We start from the raw sequence: 13,963 nt of genomic DNA on the forward strand, positions 1-13,963 counted from the left end.
CTTGACTTAAACTCAAGTCTCTCTGGTAACAAAACATACAGTAACTAAAATAAAGATATTGCTGCTGCCTGAGTGCTGAACATAAACAATAGAATGTTTGCAGCTTTATAATAACAAAATGTAAACTTTGCAGTAGCATCTGTCCACAGTGACAGGACACCCAACTACTGTACAACAACACCAACCTGTTTGTTACAGGGAGGAATGCACTTACGTTACTCAAAATACCTCACCACAGTGCTGAATATAAAAACAAAACAGTCACAGCTTTAGAATAATAATATTTAAAAAAGCCTAGCCGGCTAGCACCCAGTTCAACTACTGCACTTAAAGGTTCTTGTACTGAAAAAAACATAAACTTAAACAAAGTGCTAGACTCCACTGAGTAGTAATGTCACTGAATCAAAATGATTAACTTAAATACTGCAGTCAGTACTGAATATAAAAACGGAACAGAACATAAAGTTACAGCTTCAGAATAAATGTAAATAAAGCCTAGCTGCCTAGCTACTAGCACAGTCCATCTACTTTTTTCGGCACAAGCACAACTTCCCTCTCACTCTCGCCAGAGTCGCCACCGGGATTTTCATCGGTGTTGTTGTCATTGTCCTCGACCTCCTCGTCACTTATTTCTGTTTTTCTTGTACTACTAGTCGCTCTCGTCACTCTTTGCTAATCAGTGCTAATGCTAACGCTTCTGTAAACATACTGCCGGCTCCTGCCCTCACGTGCTGCAGTCAGTGTTGTCAGGTATACTTATTATAAGCCACATTGGGCTTATCTTTCTGTAAAGTTGCTTGGTAGTAAGTAATAATGGTTGTTGCGGTTGTGAGCTTGTAGACCCGACATATATAGGTTTAAAGTGCTCATGTTCTTTTGCACTTGTTTTCATAGACCTGGTTGCTTATTCCTTCCGCAAAAACTGGCAACCCTCGTGGCTGCAGCGTTAACACTGCATGAGAGGAGGAGAGACAGACAGAACACTACCATTTGGATGCGATCATGGTACTTTAATGTTAAATGTATAGAGTATATTTGCTTTACATCGTTTAAGTATGATTGACATTGCAAGTTGGTATTATTCAGAAGAAAAATAATTAAAAAATGTTAAAAAATCCCAACAAAAAAAATCAGCTTGACGTCATAGGATCGCCGTAATTTAGAAATGAGATCGCATAGGTGTCTGAATCGAGATCACGATCTTTTTTCGATTAATCGTGCAGCCCTATTTCATATGCCTTTCAGCCGAAAACCCAGTTAAAACACACCGTAAACAGGCTTCAAAATAATGCGGAAAACCACCCAATCTGGCGACAGCAAGCTGCCTGTGACGCGTACGCACCTGTCACCCTTGGCTGTCGCACTAAAATATAAATATACGAAATATATCAGACTCCTCACAACAAACAATGTGGAACCGCGGAACCGGCGAGCATTGAATGAATGAATGAATTAGTATGGACGAAGCCGAGAGCAGCTGCAGCAGCACTCGCTCAGAGTGAGACTCTACGGCGTCGGCGTATGAGCATTTAAAAGAGTTTTACGTTAAAGTCAGTACTGACTCAGACGGATAAAATCAAACGTTTGCCTGTAAACTGTGTCCGCCCGGTTTGAAAAAGCAAGTCTGTACTAGGGCTGTGGCGATACACTAATCTCACGATACGATACGATACACGATATTCAGCCAACGATACGATATATATCACGATATTCAGCCAACGATACGATTCGATATAATTCGATACACTTATATCATTTTCTGAAAGATTTTAAAGGGACAGTGGGATTTTGGTGACATCTTGTGAGTGTTCCATTGACTTGGATTGAATTAATTCAACTGAAAACTGAAAGCATCAATTATACAATATATGGCTCTGACAGAGAGTCTCCAGCTTGGAAATGCTGGACAAAATGAATCAAAAATTAGTTTCATTTATTGAAACAGTGCAAACTGTAGCTGTAAAGTGCAGTATCACAATGGACAATGGAGAATGAAAAGGTGCAGCAGGTGGCGGGGGGATTTGAATGGGACTTGTTAGAAATTAAAATCAATGTTTTGATGTCATAAAGTACCATAAACATACCGTCAGTTTAAATGCTGTTTTATACTGAAAAACCAGAAGTTGTTGTGCACAACCAGTTCTTCAGCTTTTATTCTGAAAATCCTTCATCTCCGGTTAGCATTTAGCATGTGGCTAATATACAATTTCCTATAGAGGTGAATTTAGTAGCGCTATGACACGGAGTGTTGCACACCGAAACCTACTGATTTCAACACTACAACTATAGACGTCGAGATATTATTATTGCTGAATATTAAATTAAGGTACAGTTTATTTGAATACGTTTGTTTACAGACGTGGGTAGCATGAGACAACATTCGGAACTACCGGAAATGATACCAGCCGTGAGGTATTTTTGGAGTATTGATTACAGCGTTTAAAATGTATTAAATGAAAAGTCATGAAAGAGATCAGGAGGAGAAATGGCGTGTTTAGTTATATATTTAATGTGCAATGTCTGAATCCTCTGTAATGCGCAACAACGAACATTGGAGACGTGGAGGGCCGATCCCCAGCAGCGCCAACCGGCCCACAGGGAGGATTCAGCAGAGGATATTTAACAGCTGGAAAGGTGGAGCTCGCTCTCTTCCCTTCGCTCACGAGAGCCAGAACACAGCTGTTTTCTGACTAAATCATCTTCTGCTTGTAACATTACCGCGGTTTTTATTAATTAAAGTATACATTTGAACATTCTCAGAGACTCAATCAGTCTCCTTTTTAAAGCTTCTCTCCTGGACGCGAGTATAACGAACACAGTTATCAGACTTAATGTATCGATACCTTATATATACAGTCTATGATCGATACCCGCGGCTGAAATATCGATACTTTCCCGGAAAACTAAATATCGATATATATCGCAAGATCGATTAAATTGCACAGCCCTAGTCTGTACATTGACGACGTCGACAACAAACCTTAAACGACACACATTGAGAATAAGCACACGACTAGCCTTTCACAGTATGTGCGAGTGGCGAATAAAAAAGAGAGCCAAAACAGATCCACTACCACCCAAATCCTATTAACATTGTACAGAGACAAATAATAGCTCGCAGCAACGTATTGAAAAAATAACTATAAACTATAAATTAGTTCATTTTTGAAACCATGAACTTTAGTTCAACATTTTGAATTATGAACTATGAACTGAACTAGTTCATTTTAAAATGTGTGAACTGTTTAAAATGCCAACTGAACTAGTTCATGTAGAAAGTGAACTTTCCCAACCCTGGGTGGAGGTATGCCCATTATTTTGAGTTCGTCCGAAGAATAGACAGGAATGTGACGGTGAGGTGCAAACTGTGTCCAGGCCAGAAGCTGTTATCCACTGCTGTAAACACCAAGTCAAATCTCAACAAACACCTGCAAAGAACACATGCTAAGGTCACGCTAACGCACAGCTATTTGTTATTTGTTTATATCACAGTCTGTTCTTCTTCTCTGTCTTCTGGTTGTTGCCTGTTTTGAATGACGAATACACACTACCGCCGCCTGCTGGTAAGGAGAGTTATTGCCACTCACGCATGCGCAGTTCGTACGTGCTCGGCGAGTAAAGTAACGAGTAAAGTAACGAGTTACTTTATGTAGAGAGTAACGAAGTAGTGTAATATATTACTTTTTTAGTAACGACCCCATCTCTGATCTTGTCCTTATTTGATGAAAAACACAGGTTGAATGATTAAGAAAGCAGCTTTGCAGAGAGTATCTGGTCAGGTTTGTGGTGTTTTTACCAGCTGTGTTTTGGCCACATTGCTTCCCTTCTGATGAAACAATGCATTCGCTTTTTTTCTCCGCCTCATTGTAGCGAAAATGGGCCCAAATATCACATCGTTTCTTTCTCCCAAGCAGTGGTGGCTTTAGACTTTTTCGTTGTCAGTCATTTTGACAGGATCGTAGTAACATTTCCGTCATAATCCATTATTATCCGTCGAGTGCACAATTTATCACTCACTCGCGCTGACGGGGGGGTATTCGGTTAACGCGAGTGCGACCACTGCTCCCAAGCCCTGTTGTTGCCATTTCATTTTCTGTTAAATAAGGTTAGTTAGACCAGTGGTTCCCAAACGGTGTGCCGCGGCACACTGGTGTGCCGTGAGGCAAGTCCAGGTGTGCCGTGGGATTTTGTGACAACCATATGTTATTATTGCAATATACACTACATAAAAATAATAATTGTTGTATTTACTATATCAGTACTTTGTATGCACTCATTTCATAATACAGAGGCAAACTCTATGCCTAAAAACAATTCTTTAAAAAAAAATCCTCACAGAACCCCATATTTCGCTGTTAACGCAGTTGCACAGGTGGGAATTATAAGACCGTGACACATCAACGGCTGAAGGACAACATTAAAACAGAGAAACACGCAAGAGGGAAAATGGAGCGCTTTCTTGTGCCGCGAAAACGACCAACCACCAGTGCAGAGACTGCCGACAACCCACCACCGAAAGAAAAGAGGAGAAAAACTGTCAGACAGTATCATGAAAGTTACCTGTCTTATGGCTTCAGTTGGACCGGGGATGTCAAAAATCCTCAGCCCGAGTGCGTCATCTGTCGGGAGAAGTTAGCTAATGCGAACATGGTTCCAAGCAAGCTGAAGAGGCACTTGGAAAGCAAACATCCCTTCCATGTCCAGAGAAACTTGGCCTACTTCAAAAGAGCGCAGGATCTGAACCAGAGGCAGCAAGACCGTTTGTTGGATTGTGTGAAAGTGTCTGAAAAGGCAATGGAGGCTAGTTACATGCTGGCGGAGCTCATTGCAAAGCAGAAAAAACCTCACAATAGCGGAGACACTCATCCTCCCAGCTTGCAAAAAAATGGTAGGTATCATGCTGGGTCCAGATGCCGCAAATGAGCTATCCAAAGTGCCATCGTCTGATAATACAATCAAAAGAAGAATCGACGACATGTCAGAAGACATTGAGCAACATTTGACAGAGAAACTGCAGGCGAGCGGCAGATTTTCCCTACAAATAGACGAATCCACTGACATAAGTGGGGCTGCCCAACTTCTGGCAAATGTCAGATATGTTGATGCTGACTCTATCAAAGAGACGTTTTTATTCTGCAAAGAAATGGAAAGCCATACTACGGGAGAAGAAATATTCAGGGTAACTAATAACTATTTAAAAGAGAACAGTCTGACCTGGAATATGTGCGTCGGTCTTTGCACAGATGGTGCGGCAAGCATGACGGGGAGAGTGAAAGGATTTATTGCTAAGGTGAGAGCACAAAACCCACATATCGTAACAAACCACTGCATTTTGCATCGAGAGGCATTAGTTGCCAAAACCATGCCCCCGGAGTTGACTGAGGTGCTGAATCAGGCTGTGCAGATGGTGAATTTCATCAAATCAAGGCCCCTGAAATCTCGCCTCTTCTCCCGGCTGTGCGCCGAGATGGGAGCCGACCACCAAAGCCTGATCCTCCACACAGAGGTACGTTGGCTGTCACGGGGGAAAGTCCTATCCCAACTTTATGAGCCTCGGGAAGAGCTTTTGAAGTTTTCACGTGAACACGCTGTCCCACATAAAGACAAGCTCGCGGATGAGAGGTGGTGCGCCAGGCTGGCTTACCTCGCAGACATATTTGGGCATCTCAATGAGTTAAACGCGAAGCTTCAGGGCAGGAATGAAAACATTTTATCATCCACAGACAAGATTCGGGGGTTTATGGGAAAACTTATCCTGTGGCGCGAGGCTTTGGAACAGGGCTCCATGGACATGTTCCCGCTGGCATCAGCTGCACCGCAGGCAGCTAGGGAGCGCGCTGTATATGCCGAACACATTCAGACCTTAAAAGAGAGGTTTGAGCGCTATTTTCCACGTGTGGCTGACATCGAGGACTATGACTGGATCCGAGACCCATTCCACCAGGAATCTTCAACAGAAAAGCTCACTATGAAAGAGAGAGAGGAGTGCGCAGAGCTCCGTGAGGACCGCACACTGAAACTCAAATTTAGTGAGCTCCCACTGGATCAGTTTTGGTTGGCTTCTGCATCGGAGTACCCAAGCATCTCCCACCACGCGATTGAGCAACTTCTTCTTTTTCCCACTACCTACCTGTGTGAGTTGGCGTTCTCTACTCTGGTTTACATGAAGAACAACAGGAGGTCACGGCTCTCTGTTGAACAGGACTTGCGAGTGGCCCTCTCCTCAGTGCCACCAAGGATTAAAAAGATCTGCGCAACCCGACAGGCACATGTATCTCACTAATGTTTAAGTCGGCAACATATTTATAATAGCACATTTATTATTTATTTTATTATTATTATTTATTTTCAATGCTGAAATGTTACATTTATCATTTGTAGTTCAGGACCACGGATAGTGCAGCTTCCTTGCATTGACAGTTCTCTGTGCTGAGTTTCTGCTGAGTTTCCTTTGCCTCATTTTTAATGCTGTGACCTGTCTGGTTTAAATGAGTGTGTTGCTGCTTTGATGCAGCCTATTTTGATAAAGTTTCAAATATTTCTGAAATATTTCGTTATTAAATATTTCATGAGTAATATAGTTGTCTTTGTCACATTTTATTTGGCATGAGTAACTAATTATGCACATTTACAGATATTTTACATTATATGAGTGATAACACGTGTTATAAGGGCTATTTTGCACAATAGGTGTGCCTTGAGATTTTTACTTGTCCTTTGGTGTGCCTTGGGCACAAAAAGTTTGGGAACCACTGAGTTAGACCCGAGTCTTCCAGACAGTTCACAGTGTGCCGCTGCCCGGTGTAATTCAAATGTACCGCCGCGCACAGCACAGAAACAGCTGCTGCCCTGCCGCAGCACCGGAAATGGAACTGCTGGGAGAAAAACTGACTATCAGAGATGTTACGTTATATTTGATAATATTTCGTCTCCTCATTTTTCGTCAACGAAAGTAAAGAGAGATTTTGGCATAGTTTTTATTTAGTAGACTACATTTTCGTCTCGTCAGTTTTCGTGAACGATATTGCATGATGATTTCGTTGCAGTTATTGTTTACTGCCGTCGGTGCCGTCTCGTCATCGTCTCGTTTTCGTCATGGAAAAAAAAGTTCATATTCTGCAATCCAATAATTGATTAAATCTACCAAAAACCTGACATGGCACTAACGCGAGTATTTTTTTAACACATAAACCCAGGTGTGTCTAAGCCGCAGCGACACGGACTGATTCAGGTGCATTAATTGTCGTCGGATTTTTTTCCACAGTCTGTGAACCGCAAGCGGCGAACTACTGAACGGTCGACGTGGAGAACCCTGCACCAGGTTTACTAATCTACCTGCACAATTTTTCTGTGGTGTCGGAATGTCTCGCGATGTTAGTGAATTCTTAAAAAACAAAACACCATTTAATTTCGGGTTCAAATGTGTTGTAACCATAGACTGTATATATAAATGGATGTAGTGTCCGTGACGTCACCTATAGGATTCTGCAGAGTTGCTGAGAAGCCTAAAGTAGGCGGTGTTGGCTACTAATGGCTCAAAAGTGACGTCAGATTCTAACTCCCGCCTGCTCCAAATAAGGGCAAAGAGGCGGAGCCGAGGCGGGACCTCCTGCCACCGAGCTGGAAGTTCCAGAGCTAGCTGAGGCTACCAAGCTAAGCTAGCATGCTCAGCAGTGACAACAATGTAGAGACAAATGATAGTAATTTTCACAAAGTAAAATAATAATTGCCTTAAAGAGCTTACAAAATGCTTTTAGCACCCGTTAGTGGGCTTAGTATATGATAGAGGTTGCATTTGTATTGTGAAATGTGCCATATGATTTTTTTATTATTGATAAAATAAGATTTATTTATTTTTAATAAATCACGATTATAACGGCATACAAAAGTTGTCAGTTAGTAACAATCGTTCGTTGCGCCAGAAACATCAACTTCGGCCATTTCCGGCGGTGACGTCACAGCTGAGCTCAGTCCCGTTTGAATGCATTGAAGGGCCAAATATTATGACAAAGGATGCACAGCAATAAGACGCCAAGAATAATTGGCAAGCGATATGTTATATGGGGATGTGGGGCCGTCTCAACATCTGGTTATGGGATGTTTTTGTGGCCAAAAAATTATCAAATGTTGCGTATATGGACAAAACAAGTGCGTCGTACGAGGTGGACTTTTGCTAGACCAGGTAACCCGGGATCGATGAAACCGACGATGGCAGCACATCGAGAGATCGTGTTTCGAACAATCAACAATGCCCGCTAAGGAGAGAGAGTAAACGCTTTCTCGAAGGTTCGTTTTGCTTTCTTACAACGTTACGTTAACTCAACCTTACGTTTGCCATGAGGCTATGTTACTTCCCTTAAGAGCTAGCTGTCTTAGCTAACAACAGTTAGCAGCTAACGTTTTCTGCAGTTTGTGTTTCCACTGACAAACGTGATGTAGTTATTTAAGGGTAAGTTAACTAAACGTTATCTTACAAGTAGAGAGAGTTAAGTTGTGTTTAAAATCGTCAATGTAATGCACGTTAAAGGTTTTGTGTTGAGCATGAAGTTAGCTTGACTGTAGCTCACCAAAGGTTAGCATGTTAAGCTGCACTTTATGTGGCAGCTCGCTTAATACAAAGAGGGGTTTTGTGCTTCATTGTAAACTTTTCTACCTGAAAAGTGTGTTAATCTACCTGAAATTGTAGGGACAGTTTTTTTCTACTCAACTATACAGACCATTATTGAGGAGATGCAAAACATACTGTAAATGAGTTGGGTCTGACATATACTTTGAGTAATGTTACTTTGCTGCTAAAAAATGAAACATTATCAGATGAGGACATCACCAAAGTGTGTGAGTCTGCCAGGGGATTTGATCTGTTCTTTGCATGTCGTACAGGGCCTGTACACACTGCTCTGGTTTGAATTAAAAATATAATTGTAAAATGTAAGTCTCTCGCTCTTGTCATCGTTCAGGCTTTGCATTTGAACTCCTATGACTGGTTGCGGACTTGAAGAGAACGACTCCATGGCCTTCCTGACATCCAGGAAAAAGGTGACATTCTAATCCATTTCAATGCCAACAGCAAGTCTTTGTTTTTAACTTTTTTTTTAATATGATTTTTTGGGGAATCTCTGTTTTATTGGATAGTAGAGATCTACTGGAACCTAACACCAGAGAGAGAGAGATAGAGGGAGGAGATGATATGCAGCAAAAGGCCGAGCCGGATGGTTGCTGCTCCGTGTGGAGCGTGTTCTATCAGGTAAAGCACTTTGGTACCCAGTTATTTATGGTATTGAGTTTGAATTTAGCCTTTGGAAGGTCATTTCCAACAGTGCATTGTAAAGACTGAAAAAACATTTATTTCTCTCTTAACATTCCTATAATCATTTGTTTTTTTATTGTTGATATTGTTTTGTTCTTTATTTTTGTTGTGAGAATCACTTTGCAATTGTGTAAGTGCTATATACATAATTATACTAATATTATTGTTGTTACCATCATTACCATTATTAAAAATGTTTTCTTTGTTTTCTTTATTTATCGCTGCAGAAAGGATCATGCCAGCCCATATCAAACACCTGATCAAGAACTTGTGAATCTTCAGGCAGAAAAGATGAAAACACCTGTTCAAAGTTCCAGTTTCCTGTACATAGAACCATGCCTGTCCTCTGTTCCACATGTCTTCAGTCAGTCCTGGGGCCTTGTACTACGAAGCAGGATTTTCGCTTAGCCGGCTAACTTCAGGGAAAACTCCGGCTTTCCTGTCTTACGAAGCTGATTCTCTTTTTAGCAGGCTAGATCTCCATGGTAACTTATGCTGAGCGGCTAACCTGCCCCGGAGCAGGTTAGGTTGCAGGATAAGAGCTCAACTCAGTGAAAGCACCGCCTGCTGACCAATCAGAGTTCGGTGTGCAGAGTTTAAAGCGATCAAGTCATATTACAGGAGAAAGGAAATACAGTTTAAATTGCCGTTGCAGGAAAGACGGCCGGCAAAAATCACCGACTGTGTGAACGTGAACATTAATAGAATATCACCTCCCATCTTCAGAGCGATCTGACTATTATAACATTAGCGTTAAGAAAGCTTACTTAAATATCTGCCACAACATAAGTAACCGGATCAGAGTAACATTAAGTACAGTCCGCGGCATATCACATCATAATGTATCATATCTCCTTATCTGAGTCAGCTGAGCCGTATCTGGCCGTGCAACACTCACAGTGTCACATACTGTATGCAGAAGTATTATTTTAAGCAACACATTAAGTTGAGGAAACACTCGAGTCAAATGTAATGAAAGTCAGATCGTGTCTTAGACGGGCAGTGATATCATAAACCTGTTAATGTACGCATTCAAACACTTGTTCCGTTACCAGCTGTATTCACCTTGCAGGTGCAGCTATGTGGCTTTGATCCTGGATCAAGTGTTTAAGTCATGGATGTTTAAAGTTTAACTTCTTCATATTTGATTAATATTATAGTTCACCTTTCATTCAGGAAGTATGACGCGCTGCGCTGTCAGTATGCTTCTCCATGTTTGTGATTGGTCGAATGCTCCAGATACCACCCCTTTCATGTGAACGGGCACCTAACTAGATAGGACACGGCTGGCTTGAGCGATCCACTTGATAACCAGCGTCGTAGGACCGTTTAGCGAGAGCGTGTATGTTTTGGATTAGGCCAACCGGCTAACTCAAACATATCCAGGTTAGGTTGAACCAGCTTCGTCGTACATGCCTCTGTACCCTATGACTCGGACACTAGTTCTACCAAGGCTTATTAGAGGTAAGAGTGGTAGGAGTGGAGTTATCTTTGTATTTAGGCTGCAAGTCGACAAAGGTGATCAGATGCTAATAATGATCCGATTAATTTGATATTGATTGTCTGCCAATACCGAATCCTGATCCGATTCTTCTATTTCCCAGATAATACAGCTGCACCGTGTACACTAGCTCTATTTGTTTTTGCCATTGTAATTCACCATAAGCAATTGTTGACTGTAACGTCTAGACTCTATGTCAACCACAGTGGCGAGCCGTGACTTTTATACCTAGGCCCTCTGACCCCCCCTTCCCTCGAAAAAAAAGAAGAGATATTACGTCTCAACGTATACTTCAGCGGAATATCAAAACAGTGATCCGGGGTGCAAAACGCATCAATGACAGCGACCCTCTACCACACAAAACAACACCATTTATATAAACACCTATCATGACAGGGCACCCACAGCCAAGTAACAATTACAAATGAATTAAGTCGGCACAGCGGCCCGCATTGAAAATGACTTGGGCCTACCTTTGATGATCAAATCACTGAAACACAAAGTCCATCCTGTCCTTTTGGATGAAGCACTTGCGGGTCATGCAGCTGATCCTTTGCCACTCCAGTTTATCATTGTAACTCAATCTTGAAAATGACTCGGTTAATAATTTCGCAACGATGTCATCACTATCACTGAAGTGAGCCATCATGAACGAACTTATGCTAATCATAAATCTATCGATCATAAATCTATCGATTAGATTTATGAATCAAAAAAAGTAGGATAGACATGTGGATATTATCCGGCTGAACACAACGTGCATTTATCTAACAGGTTTGTTTTCCACAGACCTTATTTCGAGCTATTTTCCAAAATCCTGTGGAGAAATCCCACTGCTTTCTGTCGAGGGAATCCGAGCGAAGCTTACTTCTGGGTTTTAGGACGCGTCACTGCACCACTTGCATAGACCTCACAGCGGGCGGAACCTGTCATAAAGTCCGTGAAAATAAAGCCCGCCCATTTAGAGGGAAGATATGATTGGTCAATTGTACTGTCATTTGACATTACTCTCTCGTTGAGTTACTATAGCTGGCCCTCTGTGAATGTAGAGAGGGACCAAGCTCTCCCGTCTTCACAGTAACTCGCAGAGACGGCATTTAACCCTTCACATTCCAACAGAAACTGAACAGGCAGATTCGAAAGATTTATTTCTTTGGAAATATTATTTTAAAAATACAATTAAATCAAGTTATTTTGGTAAAATTAATGAAAAATGTAACAACAACAAAATATAAAAAATAATATTTAAAAAACAAATGTTTTTTTTTTAATGTTTTCAAATATTATTTTTTAGAATATCTTAGGCCCTCACAGAGGGCCTAGAGGGCCCTGACGGCTCGCCACTGGTCAACCAACTGTAATTTGTAATGTATTATACTTTAACGGTTCTGGCAACCACAGCAGCCCAAATGTTAACGTAAATGTCAAGTTTTCTTTTTACAGTGTACTTATATCTGTACATTTCTTTTCAGTTTGCTTCAAGAAGTGGCTTCAACAGACAGAAGTGCAGGCCAGATTGGGAAAGGCTGGACGCTTCACAACGGGAAACATTATAGACATGAACAAGGAAAAACAAAAAACACTTTCTTTGTTGCCTTGTTCTTATCATACATAGTGTTACGGTTTTTGTTACCATTTAAATATTGAATTCTATGTATTACTTAAATCAAATGCACCGGTTTTAGATAATATATTTATTTTGATGTGTAGGTTGATTTGCAGGTTGGTTGTTATTTGTATAATTATTGTATTGTTACTGTATTTTATTATATTAACTAGCTATTTATTAAATTAAAATACTATTATGAACACTATACAATGTCTTTATTTTGGTAGATACCAGAATACATGACACAATGAATCTTTGTAATATATTTATGTTCTCTTGTTTAAATAATCATACCAGTATTTAATGTATGCTGGTCACCTGGAATCCTGGTAAGCTCCCAGCAGGGTATATTTAATACTATTATTAAACATAAGCTGGTGATAGATGGATAAACCAGCCATCCTGGCCAGCTGAAGTGTCCAAAACCCCTCTCCAGCCTAATATCTACTGGCTGGTCAATTTACAACAGCCTGACCAGCTACATTTATCTAAGCTGGTTTTTTCAGCAGAGTCATTATTATTTATTTACTATTTTTTGAGAATCTCTATGAATTGTAGTCAAATGTATATACAAGTCTCTGTTCTGTTGCCTGAGCCAAGTTTGCCTGCTACATTATGATGTATTATTATTGATTTACTATTTATTGAGAATCTCTATGAATTAAAGTCAAATGTATACCAGTCTGTTCTGTTGCCGCATCGGATCTCCGCCAAATGAGTCTTGACGACTCACTGTCACTCGATTCTGTCTCCAGAGTCCGACATCAGCCATAGAGGTAGTGTATTATTCTCGTGTAGTGTTCTACTCGTGACGTGCGTGACGTCACTAACCGGCGAAAGCTGTTTTGTTTCCGAGCGGTCGTGTAACATCGGAAGTGAGCATAGAAAGTTGTAATAAACCACGATTTATAAATACAGCGGGCATATTGTCATGAATGACATGATTTCCCATTAATAATAGTATATATATTATCGTAATAAGAACAGTATTGTCCTTCATTTCGTAAGCTCTTTAAATACATTGAAATGTGAAAGCTAACAGACTGAGAAGCTCAACAAAATCATGTTTGAAAAAATAAAATTTGATTGGCAGAAGAGCGTTCATGTTTAAAGTCCCAACTGACTGGAATACTTTACATGCTGCTATTAGATCTCTTGCATCATTGGGTATACAGGGCTCGACATTAACGACTGCCCAATGAAGCCTCACCTGCTGGTTGCCCGATCGGGCAATCTATTATGCCAGTATCATGCAGCTCGCGGATCCAGTAATGAGTGTCCTGACAGTAAAACTAAACATATCTATAACTAGTTTAGGTAAATTATTTTGACCGGACATTTTGACCGAAGAGATTTAGATTTGCCGGCTAACCGGAACTCTGACGTCGCCATTTTGTGTGCTCGGCTCCTCTCGACTGCTGCTCGGCTCTGCTCGGTCAGCTTCCGGATGAGGAGGCATTCGTTCGACCAACTTATAGTAGATAACATTACAAACATTTTGAACAGGGGCCATAATAGTGTAAATAATGTTTGTTTTGGCAGTTAT

General features: G+C 40.9%; 1 long non-coding RNA gene across 2 annotated transcripts; it reads left to right on the forward strand.

Annotated features, from left to right (window-relative positions):
• Positions 1–7,949: 7,949 nt before the first annotated feature.
• On the forward strand, positions 7,950–12,267 carry LOC139435685 (uncharacterized). Of its 2 annotated transcripts, none has more exons than XR_011644892.1 (4): positions 7,950–8,286; positions 8,958–9,036; positions 9,133–9,244; positions 9,535–12,267. It is a non-coding gene; the product is annotated as an uncharacterized lncRNA (long non-coding RNA). The 2 variants fall into 2 exon arrangements; XR_011644893.1 differs by having other exon boundaries at positions 9,136–9,244.
• The last annotated feature ends 1,696 nt before the right edge of the window (positions 12,268–13,963 follow it).

The sequence above is a fragment of the Pseudochaenichthys georgianus genome, chromosome 18 (assembly GCF_902827115.2).
Source record: "Pseudochaenichthys georgianus chromosome 18, fPseGeo1.2, whole genome shotgun sequence".
NCBI lineage: Eukaryota > Metazoa > Chordata > Actinopteri > Perciformes > Channichthyidae > Pseudochaenichthys > Pseudochaenichthys georgianus.